Consider the following 17,686-nt stretch of genomic DNA (forward strand, 5'->3'; position numbering starts at 1 on the left):
CCACCTGTTCAAGGGAACTAATACTGTGGGATCTTTGAACTCAGTGACATTTGCAGTTTCAGTTTGTACATATTCAACTCGCATGCTTCAGCAATTGTGTGTGGACTTGTGAAAAGACATCTTCTTCAAATACACACCTTTATCCTTTCAACCTATTCCATCACCGGCCAAAATATTACAAGCACATCATTAGAAATTAGGACCACTGGGCATTTTGATAATATATTGACTATCTGTATTCAGGCAGAATATCATGTATAAATTTGTAGCATGGCAAAATGGGAACATGTACAGACAGCATGAAATTTATGTTGCAAAGAATAAGCAGAGGCCATGCAGAGAGAGACCACGAATGTCTGTGTGTCTGTTTGGTGACTAGGCAGTATTATTATATTTGCTTGCAATATCAAGAATATATTACATCATTAAGAGACATCACAAAATCCTAAAACACCTGCATCCTCTTTATTCTACCACACTGGGAACATGTGTATTACTCATCCAAACCTTTACATTCATCTCATTGGTTTCTCACTTCTACATGCACACAAACAAGCATAAGGATTAAGAACAGAAGTTAGCCACTTAGTGCCTGAAGCTTGCTCCACCATTCAGAATCAGAATTTATTGTCATGAACAAGTCATGAAATACAATGTTTTGCACCAGCATCATATTATTATCATCTTACAACATTACTATAAAAATTGAGCATGAAAAGTAAGGTGGTATCTTTAGTTCATTGATTATTCAGAAAGCTGTCCTTGTGCCGTTGCACGTTCATCTTGAGGCTCCTGTACCTTTTTCTTGATGGTAGAAGGGTGAAGCAGGCAAGGCCTGGGTGGTGGGGGTTTTCGAGGAGAGAGGCTGATTTTTTAAGACACCACCTCGTGTAGATGTCTGGTACCATTCAACAGAATAATGGCTCATCTGACCGTAACCTCAGCTCTATACTTGCATTCATCCCCAGTAATCGTTCACTTAAAAGAAAATAACTCACATATTGGCGGCGGCATAGTCGTTAGCTCAAAACTGTTACAGTGCCAGCGACCAGGACCAGGGTTCCAATCCTCCACTGTAATGAGTTTGTACATTCTCCCGACGTCTGAGTGGGTTTCCTTCAGCTGCTCTGATTTCCTCCCACCCTTTAAATGTACTGGGGGTTGTAGGTTAATTGGGCTCCACTGGCTCTTGGGCCAAAAGGGCCTGTTGCTGTGCTGTATGTCTAAATTTATACTGGGTACACCACATTCTCAAGCAGGAGGGTGAGCAGCCAGATTTTGTTGTCCAAATAGGTCCCAATGACACAGATAGGAGTAGGGATAGAATATAAGGAGTTAGTATGAGGTCTTGATGAGGGAATACAGGAAGCTACAAAGAAAGCTAAAAAGCAGGACCTCACTAGTTGTAATCTCAGGATTGCTGGATGTGCCATACACCAGTGAGGGTAAGAATAGCAAGTTGTGGCAGATGAATGCGTGGCTAAAGGGTTGGTGCAGGGGTTAAGATTTCTGGATCATTGGGATGTCTTCTGGGGAAGGTATGACGTGTACAAAAAGGATGAGCTACACGTGAATTGGAGGGGGACCAATATCTTGGTGGATAGATTTGCTAGAGCTATTGGGGAGGGTTTAAACTAGTTTGGCAGGGGGATGGGGACCAGAATGCCAGGGCAAAGAATAGAGCAGAAGGTGGAAAGGATGATGTAATGTGGGTTTGTGAGGAAGGACAGGCAATAGGAGGAAGCATAAATGTACTCAGTCGGAGGGTTTGAAATGTGTCTATTTCAATGCAGGGTATTAGAAATAAAGGCATTGAATTTAGAGCATGGACCTGGGGGTTGAATTATGATGTTGTGGATGTTACAGAGACCTGAAAAAATACAAGCATAGGATTGACTGATGCAGGTACCAGGATTTAGATGTTTTAAAATGGAGTGGATGGGGATATAAAGAGGGAAGGGGAGTATAATTTCCAGTCAGGAATTGTATCACAGCTGCAGAAGGGGAGGATGCTGTGGAGGGAGTGCCTACCAATTGGTGTGGGTGGAAGTCAGGCATAGGAAGGGCGCAATCACTGTATTGGGAGTAGCTTATAGGGTCCAAACAGTCCTCGGGACACTGAGGAACAGATAAATAGGTAGATCTTGGAACGGTGCAAAAGTAACAGGGCTGTTGTTACTGATGACTTCAACTTTTCTAATAATGGCTAGCTCCTCCTGACTGCAAAAGAGATAGATGAGGCAGAATTTGTCAGGTGTGCCAAAGAAGCATTCCTGACACAGTATGTGGATCAACTGACTAGGCAAGAGGCCATACTGGATCTAGTACTGGGTGAATTCAGTAATAATGACCACAACTCCCTGAGCTTTAGCGTTGCTATGGACAAGGATAAAAGCAGACAATATGGTAAAATGTTCAATTGAGGAAGAGTTAATTATGATGGGATGAGGTAGGAAGTAGGGAAAGTAAACTGAGAACAGATGTTCTTGCATGAAGATATTGAAGTGATGACTTGTGCAGGGTTCTGGATAGGTTTGTCCCACTGAGATAGCCTTTAGATGGCAGGTAGAGGGAAGGATAGTTGACAAAACACATGAGGCAGCTACTTAAAGAAGATGGAAGCACACATTAGATTAAGGAAGCAAAGAACAGGAAGGGCTCATGAGAATTATATGGTAGCCTAGAAGGAACTTAAGACTTAGGAGAGCTAGAAGTGGGCATGAGAAAGCCATGGCATGTAGGATGAAGGAAAACCTTAAGGCATTCTATGTAATGTGAAAAACAGATGGATGACGAGAGTGAAGGAAGCACTGCTAAAGGATAAAGGAAGCAACATGTACCTGGAGGCAGAGGATGTTGGGGAGGTCCTCAAAGAATACCTTGCTGCAGTATTCACCAGTGAAAAGGACCTTAATCAGGGTGAAGTTAGAACAGGACAGGCTTATGTGCTAGACCATGTTAAGATTGAGAAAGAGTAAGTGGTGAAACTTTATTTTAAATTAGGATTGATAAGTCCCTGAGATATAGCCCAGGTTGCTATTGGAAGGGAGGGAAGAGATTGTTATGGCATTGGTGATGATCTTTGCATTCTTATTGGTCACAGGAAAGGTGCTGGAGGATTGGAGAATGGCAAATGTGGTCCCCTTGGAGAGGATTCTTAAGGACAGGATTTATGAGCATTTAGAAAAGTACAGTTTTCTCAGGTATAGTCAGCATGGCTTTATGATGAGCAGGTCATGCCTCATGGCCCTAATTGAGATTTCTGAGGAGGTAACAAAATAAATTGATGAAGGTTGAGCAGTAGATGTGGTCTATATGGATTTTGGTAAGGCATTTGACAAGGTCCACATGGGAGACTCGTTCAGAAAGACACAAAGCAAAGGATCCATGGAATCTTGGCTGTGTGGATTCAGAATTGGCTTGACTGTAGAAAACAGAGAGTAGAAGTGGACAGAAAGCCTTCTGTCTGGAGGTCAGTGACTAATGGGGTTCCACAGGGATCTGTTCTGGACTCTGACTCTTTGCGACTTCTAATAAATGACCTGGATGAAGAAATAGATGGAAGGGTCAGTATGCTTGTGGATGATACAAAATTTGGAGGTGTTGTGGATAGTGTTGAACACCATTGTAGTTTTCAACAGGACATAGACAAGATGCAGAGTTGGGTGGAAAAATGGCAGATGGAGTTCAGTCTGGATATATGTGAAACGATGCATTTTGGAAGGTCGAACTTGAAGGCAGAGTACATGGTCAATGGTAGGATACTTAACAGTGTGGAAGAACAGAGGGACTTTCAGTCCAAATCCTTAGATCTCCTCAGGTGCCGTGCAGGTTGATAGGATAGTTAAGAAGGCCAATAGGATACTGGGCTTCATTAGTTGGGGAATTGAGTTCAGGAGTCATGAGGCAATGGTGCAGCTTTATAAATCTCTGGTTAGACCACACTTAGTATATTGTGTTCTATCTGGTTGCCTCATTGCAGGAAGGGTGAGGAAGCTATGGAGAGGGTGCAGAGGATTTACCAGGACAAGGCCTGGATTGGAAAAAAAAATCTCTTATTAGGTACTGTTAATAGAGCTTTTGCCTTTGGAGTGAAGAAGGATGAGAGATGACAATAGTCTACAGGATTATGAGAGACAAAGATAAGACAGCCAGCATCTTTTTACCAGTCCTCTGGAGTAGCAAACACCAGAGGACATCTATACAAAGTGAAGGGAGGATAGTTTAAGGGAGACATCAGGTTTTAAAAAAAAACACAAGGGTGGTGGGTGCCTGAAGGTGGTGGAGGTTGAAACAATAGGGGCATTTAAAAGACTTTTAGCAGACACATAAGCACATAGATGAAAGAAAAATAGAGGATTATGGAGTAGGGAGCGTAGTTTTTTATGGTAGGTACATATAGGTCAGCACAACATTGTGGGCCAAAGAGCCTGCACTGTGCTGTAATTGTTCTATATACACCTCATTGCAGCTTTATTCTCTCTGCATGCTTCCTAACTCTCTTTGGTCTACTTAAAAAGTACTTGTGTCATTGACTTGACGATTTTATCACTTCTTGACTCATTTCTTCCAGGCTCCACAAATGAATTTGTTACCTCTTTAATATTCTTTTGCACATCTCTTGGAGAAATTACACAACTTACATGGACATTTTTGATTCATCTCCAACTTTCACAAGCTCTTTTTTGAATATTTCATTTTTCATTTTCCATCCATCCATAAAAAAAGTCACACATTCCTTCAATATACACAAAAATCCACCAACTAATTACAAATATGTGATGTTTCCCCCTCCCTCTCCCACTCCCACATGAAGAAAAATCCCTGCCATAACATCCAATGGTGCTTTCATTGGACATCCAGAGAAGCAATGGAGCCACTCCCTTATATAATTTTTTTATTAATCCACCTATTGCTATTTTTGTTGAGTGCAGCTACAATTGCGCTCCCATGTGCATCAAGTATGGTTGCCATATGCTGATGAAGGTGCTGTGTCGGTTTCTAAGATTATAAATTATCCTTTATCCGGAACCCTTGGGGGACAGCGTGTTCCAAATTTCAGAAAGCCCACCAGAATCATGCTGCCGTATCCACCCCCACCTCCTTCCAGTCACTTGGCCACCTCCCCCAACCACCGGTCCCCCGGCCGCCTCCACCAACTGCCGGTCCCTCAGCCTCCTGGCAGTCTCCCCCGACCGCCGGTCCCTCGGCCGCCTGGCCACCTCCCCCGGCTGCCTCCCTTGACCACCTGACAGTCTCCCCCAACCGCCGGTCCCTCGGCCGCCTCTCCTGACCACCATTTGCTGGATTTTGGAGCTTTCTGGATTTTGGAGCTTTCTGGATTTTTGATGTCTGGATAAAGGATTGTGTACCTGTACATGATTTTTTCCTGTGGGAATACAGTGACTGATAATGAATGGGGAAATCAGACTTCCAGGTCATAACTATATGTTTTTTTTTATATGGACAAAGCAACTAATACAGATTGAATTTCGAATTTAGATAGTTTATAGCTAATCTCCATAAGGTTCCCCTTAAGATATATTGTCAGGTCCAGTGTGAAGGCTACTCCAGTTATCTTGGCTAGTATATTAGCTAAATCCTGCCAAAATGGGCCCACCTTTACGCAGGAGCAAGTTGTGTGAAAAAAAAAAACGTTCCCACCTCCACCCCACACCTAAAGCACATCTCCGACACCTCTGGTTTTGCCTTATGGATCTTTTGCGGTGCGAGGTAGAGCTGGTGCAAGAAGTTGTATTAAACCAATTTGTATCTAGAATTAATCTCTGCGGTCACACTCTTTCTGCACCAGTCTGACCAGCATTTCTCACTAATTGTGATGCTCAAGTCTGACTCCCATCTCTCCCTTGATCTGTGTAGCCCCTGCTTGAGGCTCCCACCTTGGAGTACAAGGTACTTTCTTGAAATAAATTTCCCAGTCGCGGCATCCCCTCTGCCTCGTTAGGTGTAGGCGGAGTCATTGTGGGACCCCACCTATCCCTTAGATCCCTTAGGAATGATCTTAACTGGAGATAGCAGTGAGACAGGCCTATGATAGAAATGTGGCAGCTCTTGAACATTGAATGCGACAGCATAGAAAACAGCCCATTTGGCCCTTCTAATCTGTGGTGACCATCATTCTGCTAGTCCCATTAACTTTTCCATAACTCTGCAGATTCCTCCCATTCATGTATCTATCCAATTTTTTTTTTAAAAACTTATGATCGAGCCCGCATTCACCACATCAGCTGGCAGCTCATTCCCCACTCCCACCACTCTCTGAGTGAAGAACTTTCCCCTAATGTTCCCCCTAAACCTTCCTCCTTTCAGCTTAAAACAATGATTTCTTGTCTTTATTTCCCCCAATCTAAGTGGAAAATGCCTACTCGCATCCACTCTGTCTATACCTCTCAATCTTGTAAACTTCTATCAAAATTTGTCTCATTCTTCTATGCTCCAAGGAATAAAATCCTAACCTGTTTAATCTTGCCCTGTAACTCAACTCCTGAAGACCTGACAACATCCAAGTAAATCTTCTCTGCACTCTTTCAATTTTAATGATATCCTTCCTGTAGTTAGGCAACCAGAACTGCACACAATATTCCAGATTTGGCCTCACAAATGTCTTAAGCAACTCCAACCCCTATATTCAATAATTTGATTTATAAAGCTAAGATGTACTCATACATTTTTCTCCAGTATATCTTTGTCACTTCTAACTTGCCTCTCTGTCAAACAATTTGATGCCACTACCTTCAGTGAAATAATACCATTTGCTTAATTTCATGGTTCTTTTACAGTTATGTACTACATAAAGCATTCCTCTAGAAATGAATGTAACAGGAGGGCAATTATTGAAGTCTAACACTTATGGTAAGCGATGAAATGAGACTATAGATGCCAATCTTTAAAAATTATGCTTTTTATACAGAAATTTGGAAATATTTCCAGAAAGAAGACCTGGCATTAAGCTGGCTTTGGTCATTTACACTGAACCAAACAAAGTTGGCATAATGCTGGGTCAGTGTGTCATTTTACACAGCAAGCCAGCATTCTGGGAGCAAAAGAGGCGGGACATGTATCACAACAGCATCGGTGTCTGGTGTTATGTATAACATACTGTATTTGACAGCATGTGGACCCATTTTTTTCCCCAAGGAGTGGTTCAAAAGTATTCCCCCAGTCATATATGTGAAGTTGAAATTAGGTATGTCAGTGGAGGGTGGAAGGTTGGGGGGGGGGGGTGGTGGTGGGATCAGTGTGGGCGCTGATGGCAGGCTATCGGGACACTCTCCCAGTAGCCAGCCTGTTGAGCTCTGCACTGGTTACTGTTATGTTGAGAAAGTGTTAGGTTTGAGAGAGACAAATCTGGACACAAGCGTTCTGCAATCAAACTTTACTTACATTTTAAAAAAATATTTTGTCCTTGTTTTTTTCCATAAATATAAATTTCAACATTTTCCATTTTCAAAATATATTTACTTTTTCTTCCAAAACAAAACACAACAAACCCTCCCTCTCCCCCACCCCCTTCACAGTATAAGTTAGGACTTACATTTGGGTCTCTACTGGGGAGGTCACATATTTTTATAATAGAAGCAACTTTTAAAAAAAAAACTTAAATTTGGGCCCCCAAATAATCCAAATATGGTCACCATAGTTTTATAAATACATCATATTTGTTCTTTATTATGTGATTTTTTTCCATAGTTATAGAACTGTTCATCTCTGCCTTCCATCATCCTAAGTATAGAGAGGGGAGTCGGATTTCCAAGTAATCGCAATACATTTCTTAGCCACAGCAAAAGCTATTTTAACAAATGAAATTTGGAATTTAGTTAGTTTATTACTTATTTCAAAAAGGTTGCCCAAAGGATAAAGCTTTGGGTCATGTGCGAAGGCCACCCTTGTTATCCTTGATAGTATATCAGTAATATCCTGCCAGACTGGTCTCACCTTTACACACAACCACATAGCATGTAGAAACATTCCTATTTCTATCCTAAACCTTTCTGATAGTTTTGATTTTGACTTATGCAACTTTCTGTGGTGTTAGAAATAATTGGTGTAGGAAATTATTTTGCACTAATCCATATCTTGCATTTATAATTGACATCATACTATCCAAACACCCATCAGACCAGTGCCTTTCAATTATTGCAACTCCTAAATCCATTTCCCATATCGCTTTCTCTTGATCTCTGTAAACCTGGCTTTGCACCTTCATTTGGGAGAGCAAAGTGTCATGATAATGAATATGTATGAGATGTACCGGAAGTCACGTGGTATGAGAGAGAGATAAGAACACAAGCAAGAGAACAAAGGAAACGGGAGAATAAAGACACTAAGAAGTTTACCTGATAAAACTTGTGTTTAATGTTTCATTAACTTCACATTTCAGGCCACAAATGTGACATTGGCGACGAGGATGAAAGAAGCTTGAAGAAAATTAAAGACTAAACAAGATTACAGAGGATTACAGACAACTTCAAGGTGATAAGAATTTTCTCTTTGACTCAGTACTTTGGGGCTGGAATATTTCCTCATGGCTGGGGCAGACGGTGACTTTCTAACACATAGTGGAATTGCTCATTTTGACCCGACTGGTGATGCAAGCACTGTAAGTGTGAAGTGGAAGGCATGGCTGGAAGAATTTGAATCCTATGCCGACAGTCGTGGCCTATTTCTACATACTGGTACAGTTGAACAAAAAGCGCAGAGAAGGGCGTTACTTCTTTTCACTGCAGGACCCTCAGTTCGGGAAATGTTTAAAACACTTTTGAATACTGGAAGAAAGGATGAGTACCGGAAAGCGGTAGATGCATTAAATGCACACTATGTAGTGACACCAAATGCTACATTTCAACGCCATTTGTTTCGGAGAACGAGACAAGAAGATGGCCAGACAATTGCTCAGTACGTGACGAGACTACGCCAGCTAGCTGTTGGATGCAATTACATGCCAGCTGATTTGGACAACCAATTATTGGATCAAGTTGTACAGCACTGCAGATCAGATAAACTCAGAAGACGTCTACTGGAAAGAGGGAGGGAGTTGGAACTCACCGATGCTTTAACCATTGCTGCTGCATTAGAGGCTGTTGAAGGGCAATTTCATACCATGACCCTGAAAGACAACTCAAGCCAACAAATTAAGAGGCTCTCACATCGCCATAATCAGCCAAGATATACACCGACACAGGACGTGGAGTGTTATCGATGTGGAAACCGAGGTCACTTTGGAAAACACCCATATTGCCCGGCCAAAGGCAAAGTTTGCAGAAAGTGTGGAGGTAAGGACCACTTTGCAAAGAAGTGCAAAAGCAAGTCCAATGCAGACCAGAAGAGGAAGAGTACAACTTCCAAAGGCAAAGCCTGGGGGAAAGGAAAGTATCCTGGAAAGAAAGATACCATTCGCCAGATAGACGGTGACGATGATGATACCCAGGAGGAACAGAGTTGTTACCAATTTACGTTGAATGAAGTACATCATGAGAAGGTCCCAGTGATCATTGGTGGAGTGACAGTTCAGGTCATTGTAGACTCAGGCAGTGACAGTAATGTGATTGATCGACATTTATGGGAGAAGTTGAAAAGGAAAAAGATCATCTGTACCTCAAAGAAGTGTTCCAAGAAACTGTATCCATACACAGCAACCAAGCCATTGCAGACCATTGGATGTTTTACTGCAACTGTTGAAGCTGGAGATAAGTACACCGAAGCAGAGTTTATGGTCATAGAAGAGAGGGGAGAACCATTGCTGAGTAGAAGCACAGCGCAAGACCTGGCGATACTTCATATTGGAGCTTGTGTCAATTCAATTCAGTCATACGAGGATATGAAGCAAGAATTCCCCGCAGTCTTCCAAGGAGTAGGAAAGCTGAAAGGTCGACAATTGAAGCTAGCGGTAGATGAAACGGTCAAACCCAAGGCACAACCAATGCGCCGAACTCCGTTTGGACTTCGTGGGAAAGTCGAAGCCAAAATTAAAGAATTGATCGAACAAGACATTATTGAACTGGTGGAACATTCAACACAATGGGTCAGTCCCGTAGTGATTGTGCCCAAACCAAAGGGTGACATAAGACTATGTGTTGACATGAGAATGACCAATGAAGCTATAATTAGAGAACGACACCCTATACCAACAGTGGAGGAAATACTTCAAGAACTAACTACCAGTAAGATATTCTCAAAAATTGATCTGAAATGGGGCTATCATCAATTAGAGCTGGATCCAGGTTCCTGAGATGTAACTACATTTGTGACTCACTGTGGATTGTATCGTTACAAGAGACTATCATTTGGAATTAATGCAGTTTCGGAGATCTATCAGTATGAAATCCATCGAGTGATTCAAGGCATTCCTGGAGTTGCCAACATTTCTGACGACATCATAGTCCATGCACCAACGAAGGAAGAGCATGACAAACGGTTGAGGCGTGTACTATCTAGACTACAGGAGGCAGGCCTTACCGTGAATGGAAACAAGTGCCAGTTCGGTGTGTCAGAAATGGACTTCATGGGACACAGACTTACACAGGAAGGACTAAACCCTGCAGAGGCCAAGTTGAAAGCTATTGCAGAGGCACGTGCACCTCAGAACGCAACAGAGGTGAGGAGTTTCCTGGGATTGGTCAATTTTTGTGCAAAGTTCATTCCTAATCTCGCTACTGTGGCAGAACCACGAAGGAAACTAACCAGGAAAAGTGTACCATTTCATTTTGGATCTGAGCAGAAGAAAGCGTTCACAGTGCTGAAGCAAAGCCTGACAGATGCAAAAACTCTTGGATATTACGATCCGGCGGCATCAACCAAAGTCATAGCGGATGTCAGTCCGGTTGGTTTAGGAGCCGTGTTGGTCCAGATGCATGATGGAGGACCAAGAATCATTGCCTATGCCAGCAGATCGTTATCAGATGCGGAAAGAAGATACTCTCAGACAGAGAAAGAAGCACTCGGACTTGTATGGGCCTGTGGGAGGTTCCATGCATATTTATAGGGCATTGAATTTGAACTCATCACAGATCATAAGCCATTAGAGGTGATCTATGCACCTAGATCCAAACCATGTGCCAGAATAGAGAGATGGGTACTCAGACTACAACCCTACAAATATAAAGTAATCCACATTGCAGGGAAAGCAAACATTGCAGATCCGCTGTCCAGATTGATGAAGGATGGTGGTCCACAATCCAAGTCAGAATTGGGAACAGAAACAGAGAGCTTTGTACGCTTCTTAGCTATTCAGTCGACACCGAAAGCTGTGACTACGAAGGAAGTCGAGAGAGAATCCGAACGTGATCCAGAACTCATGGAAGTAAGAGAATGCATACAGAATAGACAATGGGACAAGTGTACTTACAAGGCTTACAATCCCATTAGAGACGAACTTTGTTGCATCGGACAGTGTGTATTAAGAGGTTGCAGATTGGTGATACCGCAAAGATTGAGACCGAAGATCGTATCCTTAGCGCATGAAGGACACCTAGGTATTGTTGGTACCAAGCAAAACCTCAGGACCAAGGTATGGTGGCCAAGTTGTGATAAGGACGCAGAGAAATTTGTTAAAACTTGTCACGGATGTCAAATCACAAGTAGAAGTAATCCGCCAGAACCGATCCGGAGTACGCAACTACCGACAGGACCATGGATCGATGTAGCTGTTGATTTTCTTGGACCTTTACCGACGGGTGAATCAATTATGGTAGTGATAGATTACTACAGCAGATACTATGAGTACGTGGTGTTGAAGTCCACAAGCACTGAAAAAACAATACAAGCATTAGCAGAGATATTCGCAAGATATGGATTACCTGTTACATTATACTCTGACAATGGTCCACAATTCATTTCAGAGACATTTGCGAAATACATGAGGACCACAGGTATCCACCATCATAAAGTAACTCCGAAATGGCCGCAAGCCAACGGAGAAGTAGAGAGACAAAATCAGTCCGTTGAAAAACGATTGAGGATTGCACACGCAGAAGGTCAAAATTGGCGAGAAGCATTGCTATCTTATGTGGCTGTCTATCGAGCAACGCCTCATGCACCACTGGAAAAAGTCCTGCAGAAGCATTTTTTGGGAGAAAAATCCGCACAAAAATGCCAGAAATAAAGGAAATCTGAGACGACCAGGAGATGAGGGACCACGATGCTGAAAAGAAAGGTGCAGCAAAGCTGTACACAGACTCAAAACGTGGAGCCAAGTACTCAGACATCATGCCAGGAGATAATGTTCTAGTGAGGCATGAAACTGGTGGTAAGCTAGACACACCGTATTACCATCAACCCTATACTGTCGTATCCAGAAGTGGCAGTATGGTGACAGTCAAGTCTCCGACTGGAGTCCTGTATAAGAGAAATGTCTCAGGTGTAAAAAGGTACCAGTCCAGAGATACATCGAGCGAAGAGGTTGAAAGGCCAATACGAGATGCTGAAACTGAGAGACCTGATGATGTTCCAGAGGCAGTTACCAGCACTCCTGATGAAGTGACTAGAGCGCCAGAAACACCCGAAGCCATGGCGAGCAGTATTGCCGACGCCGAGAGTGAACAACTGAGAAGCGACGACAATATCGCAGGCAGGCCGAAACGAAACCGGAAAGTGCCCAAACGATACGAAGACTTTGTGCCATAGTTTTAATAAGAACTTTGGGACAGTATTTAATCTTATATCATACAGTGCATGTATGAGTGCTGTAGGAAGTAAATTTTATGTAGTTGAGTTATAGTATTACCATTAGTTACGATGTTTGTATGTTTCCGAGGGATATTGGTAAGTGAAGGTAAAGTTTATTTCTGATTAAAGGAGGGATGTCATGATAATGAATATGTATGAGATGTACCGGAAGTCACGTGGTATGAGAGAGAGATAAGAACACAAGCAAGAGAACAAAGGAAACGGGAGAATAAAGACACTAAGAAGTTTACCTGATAAAACTTGTGTTTAATGTTTCATTAACTTCACATTTCGGGCCACAAATGTGACACAAAGTATATCTTAATTATAAATTTAATCGTGTTCCCCAGCCAAATCGTTCGTTCCATCTCACTAATTTCAGGTGGGGCTAAGTTTGGTTCCCATCTTTCTCTTAAGAATAATCTTAACTGTAGAAAGCTGAAGAATGTCCCATTAGCCACTCCATACTTATTTCTTAATTGTTCCAAAGACATGAGATCCTTCTATATAACAATCATCAACATATCTTATTCCTTTGTCATTCCATGAATTCAATATTTTGTTACCCAGATTCATAGGTAGTAAGACATGACTTGACATTCCACATAAATAAAGCCCTTCACTGTCTCCTCTTATTGAATTAAGTCCCATTCGAATCCATGATGGGTGCCTGTTTTCTTCAAAGATGATATAACTCTTGTTTGTGTCGATACATAAACTGTACTTCTTAAAATCCAGAAGTCTAAGTCTTTCAAATTTATAGTCCCATCTTAACTTTTCCAGTGCAATTTTTGGTACTTTGTTATTCCATAGGATATTCTTCTACAATTATGTAATAATTTAAAGAAATTTTTAGTTAACGCAATAGGCAACTATTGAAAGAGATACTGTAGTCTTGGCATTACCTTTATTTTAATATAATTTACCTTTCTTATTAATGTAATCAGCAGATTTTTCCATTTCTGTAAATCTTTTTCTATTCTTTCTTGTAGAGGAATATAATTAAGCTTATATAAATTCTGTAAATGATTGTCATTATTCCCAAATATTTAATTCCATCTTTCTTCCATTTAAATCTACTAGCTTTTTGGTGTCTTTCATAATCAAAGTTCAGCAATGGCATTATCTCACTTTTATCCATATTTATTTTATATCCTGATATTCTTCCATATTTTTCTAATATTGTTTGTAATCTTATCAGTGATTCAGTTGGGTCAGACATATTTAATAGCACATCATCAGAAAATAAACTAATTTTATGTTCTTCCTGTCCAACTTTGAAACCCTTAATATCCAGATCTCTTCTTATAGTCTATATATTCTTATAGCTAGGATGAATAATGCTGGTAATAGGGGAGACCCCTATCTACTTCATCTACTCAAGGGAAAATAGATGACATTTGGCTATTAGTTATAATTTTAGCTTGTGGCTTATGATAAAGAGTTTTTATCCAATTTATAAATGTTATGCCTTAACCAAATTTTTCCAATGATTTAAATGAGAAAGACCATTCTAATCAATCAAATGCCTTTTCTGCATCTATATAAATAGTTACGTTTGGATTCAACCTTGATTTTGCCATATGTATTATATGAATAATCTACCTAGGCTATTTGAAGAATGTCTTCCTTTAACAAATCTCACCTGATCTGGATGTATTAATTTTGGTAAATACTCACCAAATCTGTTGGCTAGTGCCTTTGCTAGAATTTTATAGTCTGCATTCAGAAGTTATATTTGTCTCTACCTTTCTTCAGTAACACTGTAATTACAGCAGTTGAAAAAGTTTACAGGAGGGTCTGGGTCTCTACTGCCCAGTCTAACACATCCATCAAAAGGGGAATCAACAAATCTTTAAATTGTCTCTAAAACTTAGGAGGGAACCCATCTTCCCCAGGAGACTTATTAGCTTGCAAAGTACCCAGAGCTTTCTCTATTTCTTCCTTGTAAAAGGAGCATCTAAATAATATTTTTCTCTTTCTTCTAGTTTAGGAAGTTCAACATTTGTTAAAAGTTCTTCCATCTCATTTTCATCTCCTACTAATACTAATTTATATAGTTTCATATAGTATTGGCTAAATGTATTATTTATTTATTTTTGATTATATGTTATAGTATCAGTTTATGTTTCTATTGCATTTATTTTTCTGGATGATTCCTCTGCCAAAACTTTATGCACTTGTTCTCCTAGTTCATAATATTTTTGTCTAGTTTTTAATATAATTTTTTCCATTCTATATGTTTGTAATGTATTATTGTAACTTTTTGTTCTCTAATATCCTATATTTTTCTTTTGTTCCTGATATCTGATATTCTTTCTCCACTTTTGTTATTTTCTTCTCTTGACCTTCTAAGTCTCTCACATATTCTTTCTAAAGATTTTTTAGTTTAAGAAATAATTTGTCCCCTCAATTAAGCTTTAAGTGTATCCCAAATTAGAAAACTGTTATCAGTGGAAGGAAGATTGTTTTCACAAAATATTTTTATCTGTCTCTTAAAAATTCACAAACATTCTTCCTTTTTAATAATGTAGCATTAAGGCACCATCTATACATACTTTCTTGCTTTCCCATTATCATAATAGTTAATGTTAACAGCGAGTGGTCTGATAAAAGTCTTGCCAAATACTCTGTTATAAACCACTCAACTTTGTAACTGGGCAGACATTTCCAGGACCCATTTTCTCACTTAGATAAGCGTCTCCACCCTTTTCCCAGATTTTTTTTCCTTTACTGAGCTTTTTTTCCTTTACTTTTAAACACTAAATACAAGACAGTTTATCAAAAATTTTAAAAATGTTTTCTAGTTTTAATTAGTTCCATTATTAATATTTTCACAATCTTCTCCCTCAGCAACCTCAGTCTTTTTTTTACAAACTTCACAGAAACTCTTCCACCTTGCTCTTGGTCTTGAAAAAAAAAATTGCTGTTTCCCTTCCACTATTTTGACCCTCAGAGTCTTAGGATATATCATTGAATATATTAAGTTTTTAGCATGTAGTTGTCTTTTCACATCTTCAAATTATTTTCTTTGTTTAATTAAGGTTGGGCTAAAGTCTTGAAAAAAAAAACTTTTTCATGATCAACCTTGGGTGGGCAATTATTCTGATTAGAGAAGTCATATGCTGCTCCCAGAATTATCTCCTATTCTCAGTAGCTTGAAAGTCTCACCAGAACTGGTCTTGGTCTCTGGTCATCAGCTCTTTTTGGTCTGAGTACGTAGTTTTTCTCCAAATTTGTCTTCTCCCAACACTGTGGAATCTACTTTTGAAAGAAGCTCACTGTGTCTCTTACTTCGATTCCTTCCTTCAGTCCAATGATTCGATCATTGTTCAACTGACTAAAGTTCTCCATATGGTCAATTTTGTCCAGCAGTCCTTGTTAATCCGACTCCCATTCCTTAACTTTATTTTTTCAAAGCCTCAAGATTTTCATGTGTTTCCATCAGTTCAATCTCTGCTCAACCCCATTCTCTCCATCAAGTCTTCAACAGTTTACTTTATTTTGGTCATTTTCTCTGTCATATCATTTCCACATTTATGAATTAGTTACTCAAATTCTCCATTTTTTCCTGGGTGATGCTCAATTCTTGACCTGACTCCCCAGTTTTACCTGGTTCTGCCGGTCCCATTGCCATTTTTGCACCACTCCCTTTCGGGATTTCACCTGATGTTCCTAGTTGAATAGAAGCTTTTTCAGTCTTTGTTCTCAGCTGCCTTGGCTTCTTCATACTTGTTTTATCCATTTTTGATGAAGAAAATATTGAATTTCAAGTTTTGGCTGTCTATTTAGTACTCTTCACAGAGAGCTCCGCTAAAACACATCTAAGTTCTTTGCATGGCCACACACCCAATATTACTTTTATTAACACACAACAATTAACAGAAGAGTGTGGGAAAATCATAATGGGAATAAAACACACACATGCACAATTTATAAAATGGTGTGGGAAAATCTACTGCAAGTATTGATCTGTAGCAATGGATTTCAAACTTTTTCTTTCCACTCCCATACCACCTTAAGTACCGTATTTGACAGCATATAAGTCCCACTTTTTTTTTAACCCAAAAATTGGCTTAGAATTATCCCTTGGGTCTTATATGTGAAGTTGAATTAGGCCCCCTCCAGTAGTGCAAGACCCTTATATACCTGCATGTTTTATGTGCCATCAAATATGGCAATCCCTTACTAATCACTGCTATCTAGCATTGGGGGCTGATAGTGCACTGTCAGGGGGTGGGGGATCAGAGAGCAGGGCAGTAGCATCAATTTGGGGGATGGTCTTTAATCACATTGCCACTCCCGAACACTAATCTCCTCTCCCTTAATATTGAACATAAAACAATAGTGCACAGTACCATGTGGTCTTATCAGTTTTAACATGACCTCTCTATTCCTGAATTCATTCCCCCTGTAAATGAAGCCCAGCATTCCATAGGCCTTTTAAAATTTCCTATCAACCTGTGTAACAACCTTGAGGAATGTATGGATTTGAACCCCAAGGTCCCTCTGTTCATCCACACTCTTAAGTAACTGACCATTAACCCTGTCCTCATTCTTCTGATTTGTCCTTCCAAAATCCATCACCTCACACTTATCTGAATTGAAATACATCTGCCACTTTTCTGCCCAACTCTGCATTCTGTCTATATCCTCTTGTAACCTTCAACAACCTTCTGCTCCATCCACAACTCCTCCAAACTTTGAGCAATCTTCAAACTTACTGACCCATCCTTCAGGTTATTTATAAAAATCACAAAGTGCAGGGGTCCCAGAACAGACCCTCGCAGCACTCAACTAGTCACTGACCTCCAGGCAGAATAATTTCCTTCTGCTACAATTCTCTGCTTTCTTCCTACAAGCCAATTTTTAAAATCCACACAGTCAAGGTCCCACTGATCCCATGCCTCATGACTTTCTGGATGAGTTTCTCATGGGGGTCCTTGACAATAACACAGTGACACAGGCACTGTGATAACTGAGACATGTAAAAATGGAATGG

General features: G+C 40.3%; 1 protein-coding gene across 4 annotated transcripts in view; it reads right to left on the minus strand.

Annotated features, from left to right (window-relative positions):
• LOC138758132 (sodium/potassium/calcium exchanger 2-like) overlaps window positions 1-17,686 on the minus strand; it is a 237,633-nt gene that overhangs the window by 61,522 nt on the left and 158,425 nt on the right. The gene's annotated exons all lie outside the window — the stretch shown is intronic.

Source organism: Narcine bancroftii, chromosome 1 (assembly GCF_036971445.1).
Source record: "Narcine bancroftii isolate sNarBan1 chromosome 1, sNarBan1.hap1, whole genome shotgun sequence".
Lineage (NCBI taxonomy): Eukaryota > Metazoa > Chordata > Chondrichthyes > Torpediniformes > Narcinidae > Narcine > Narcine bancroftii.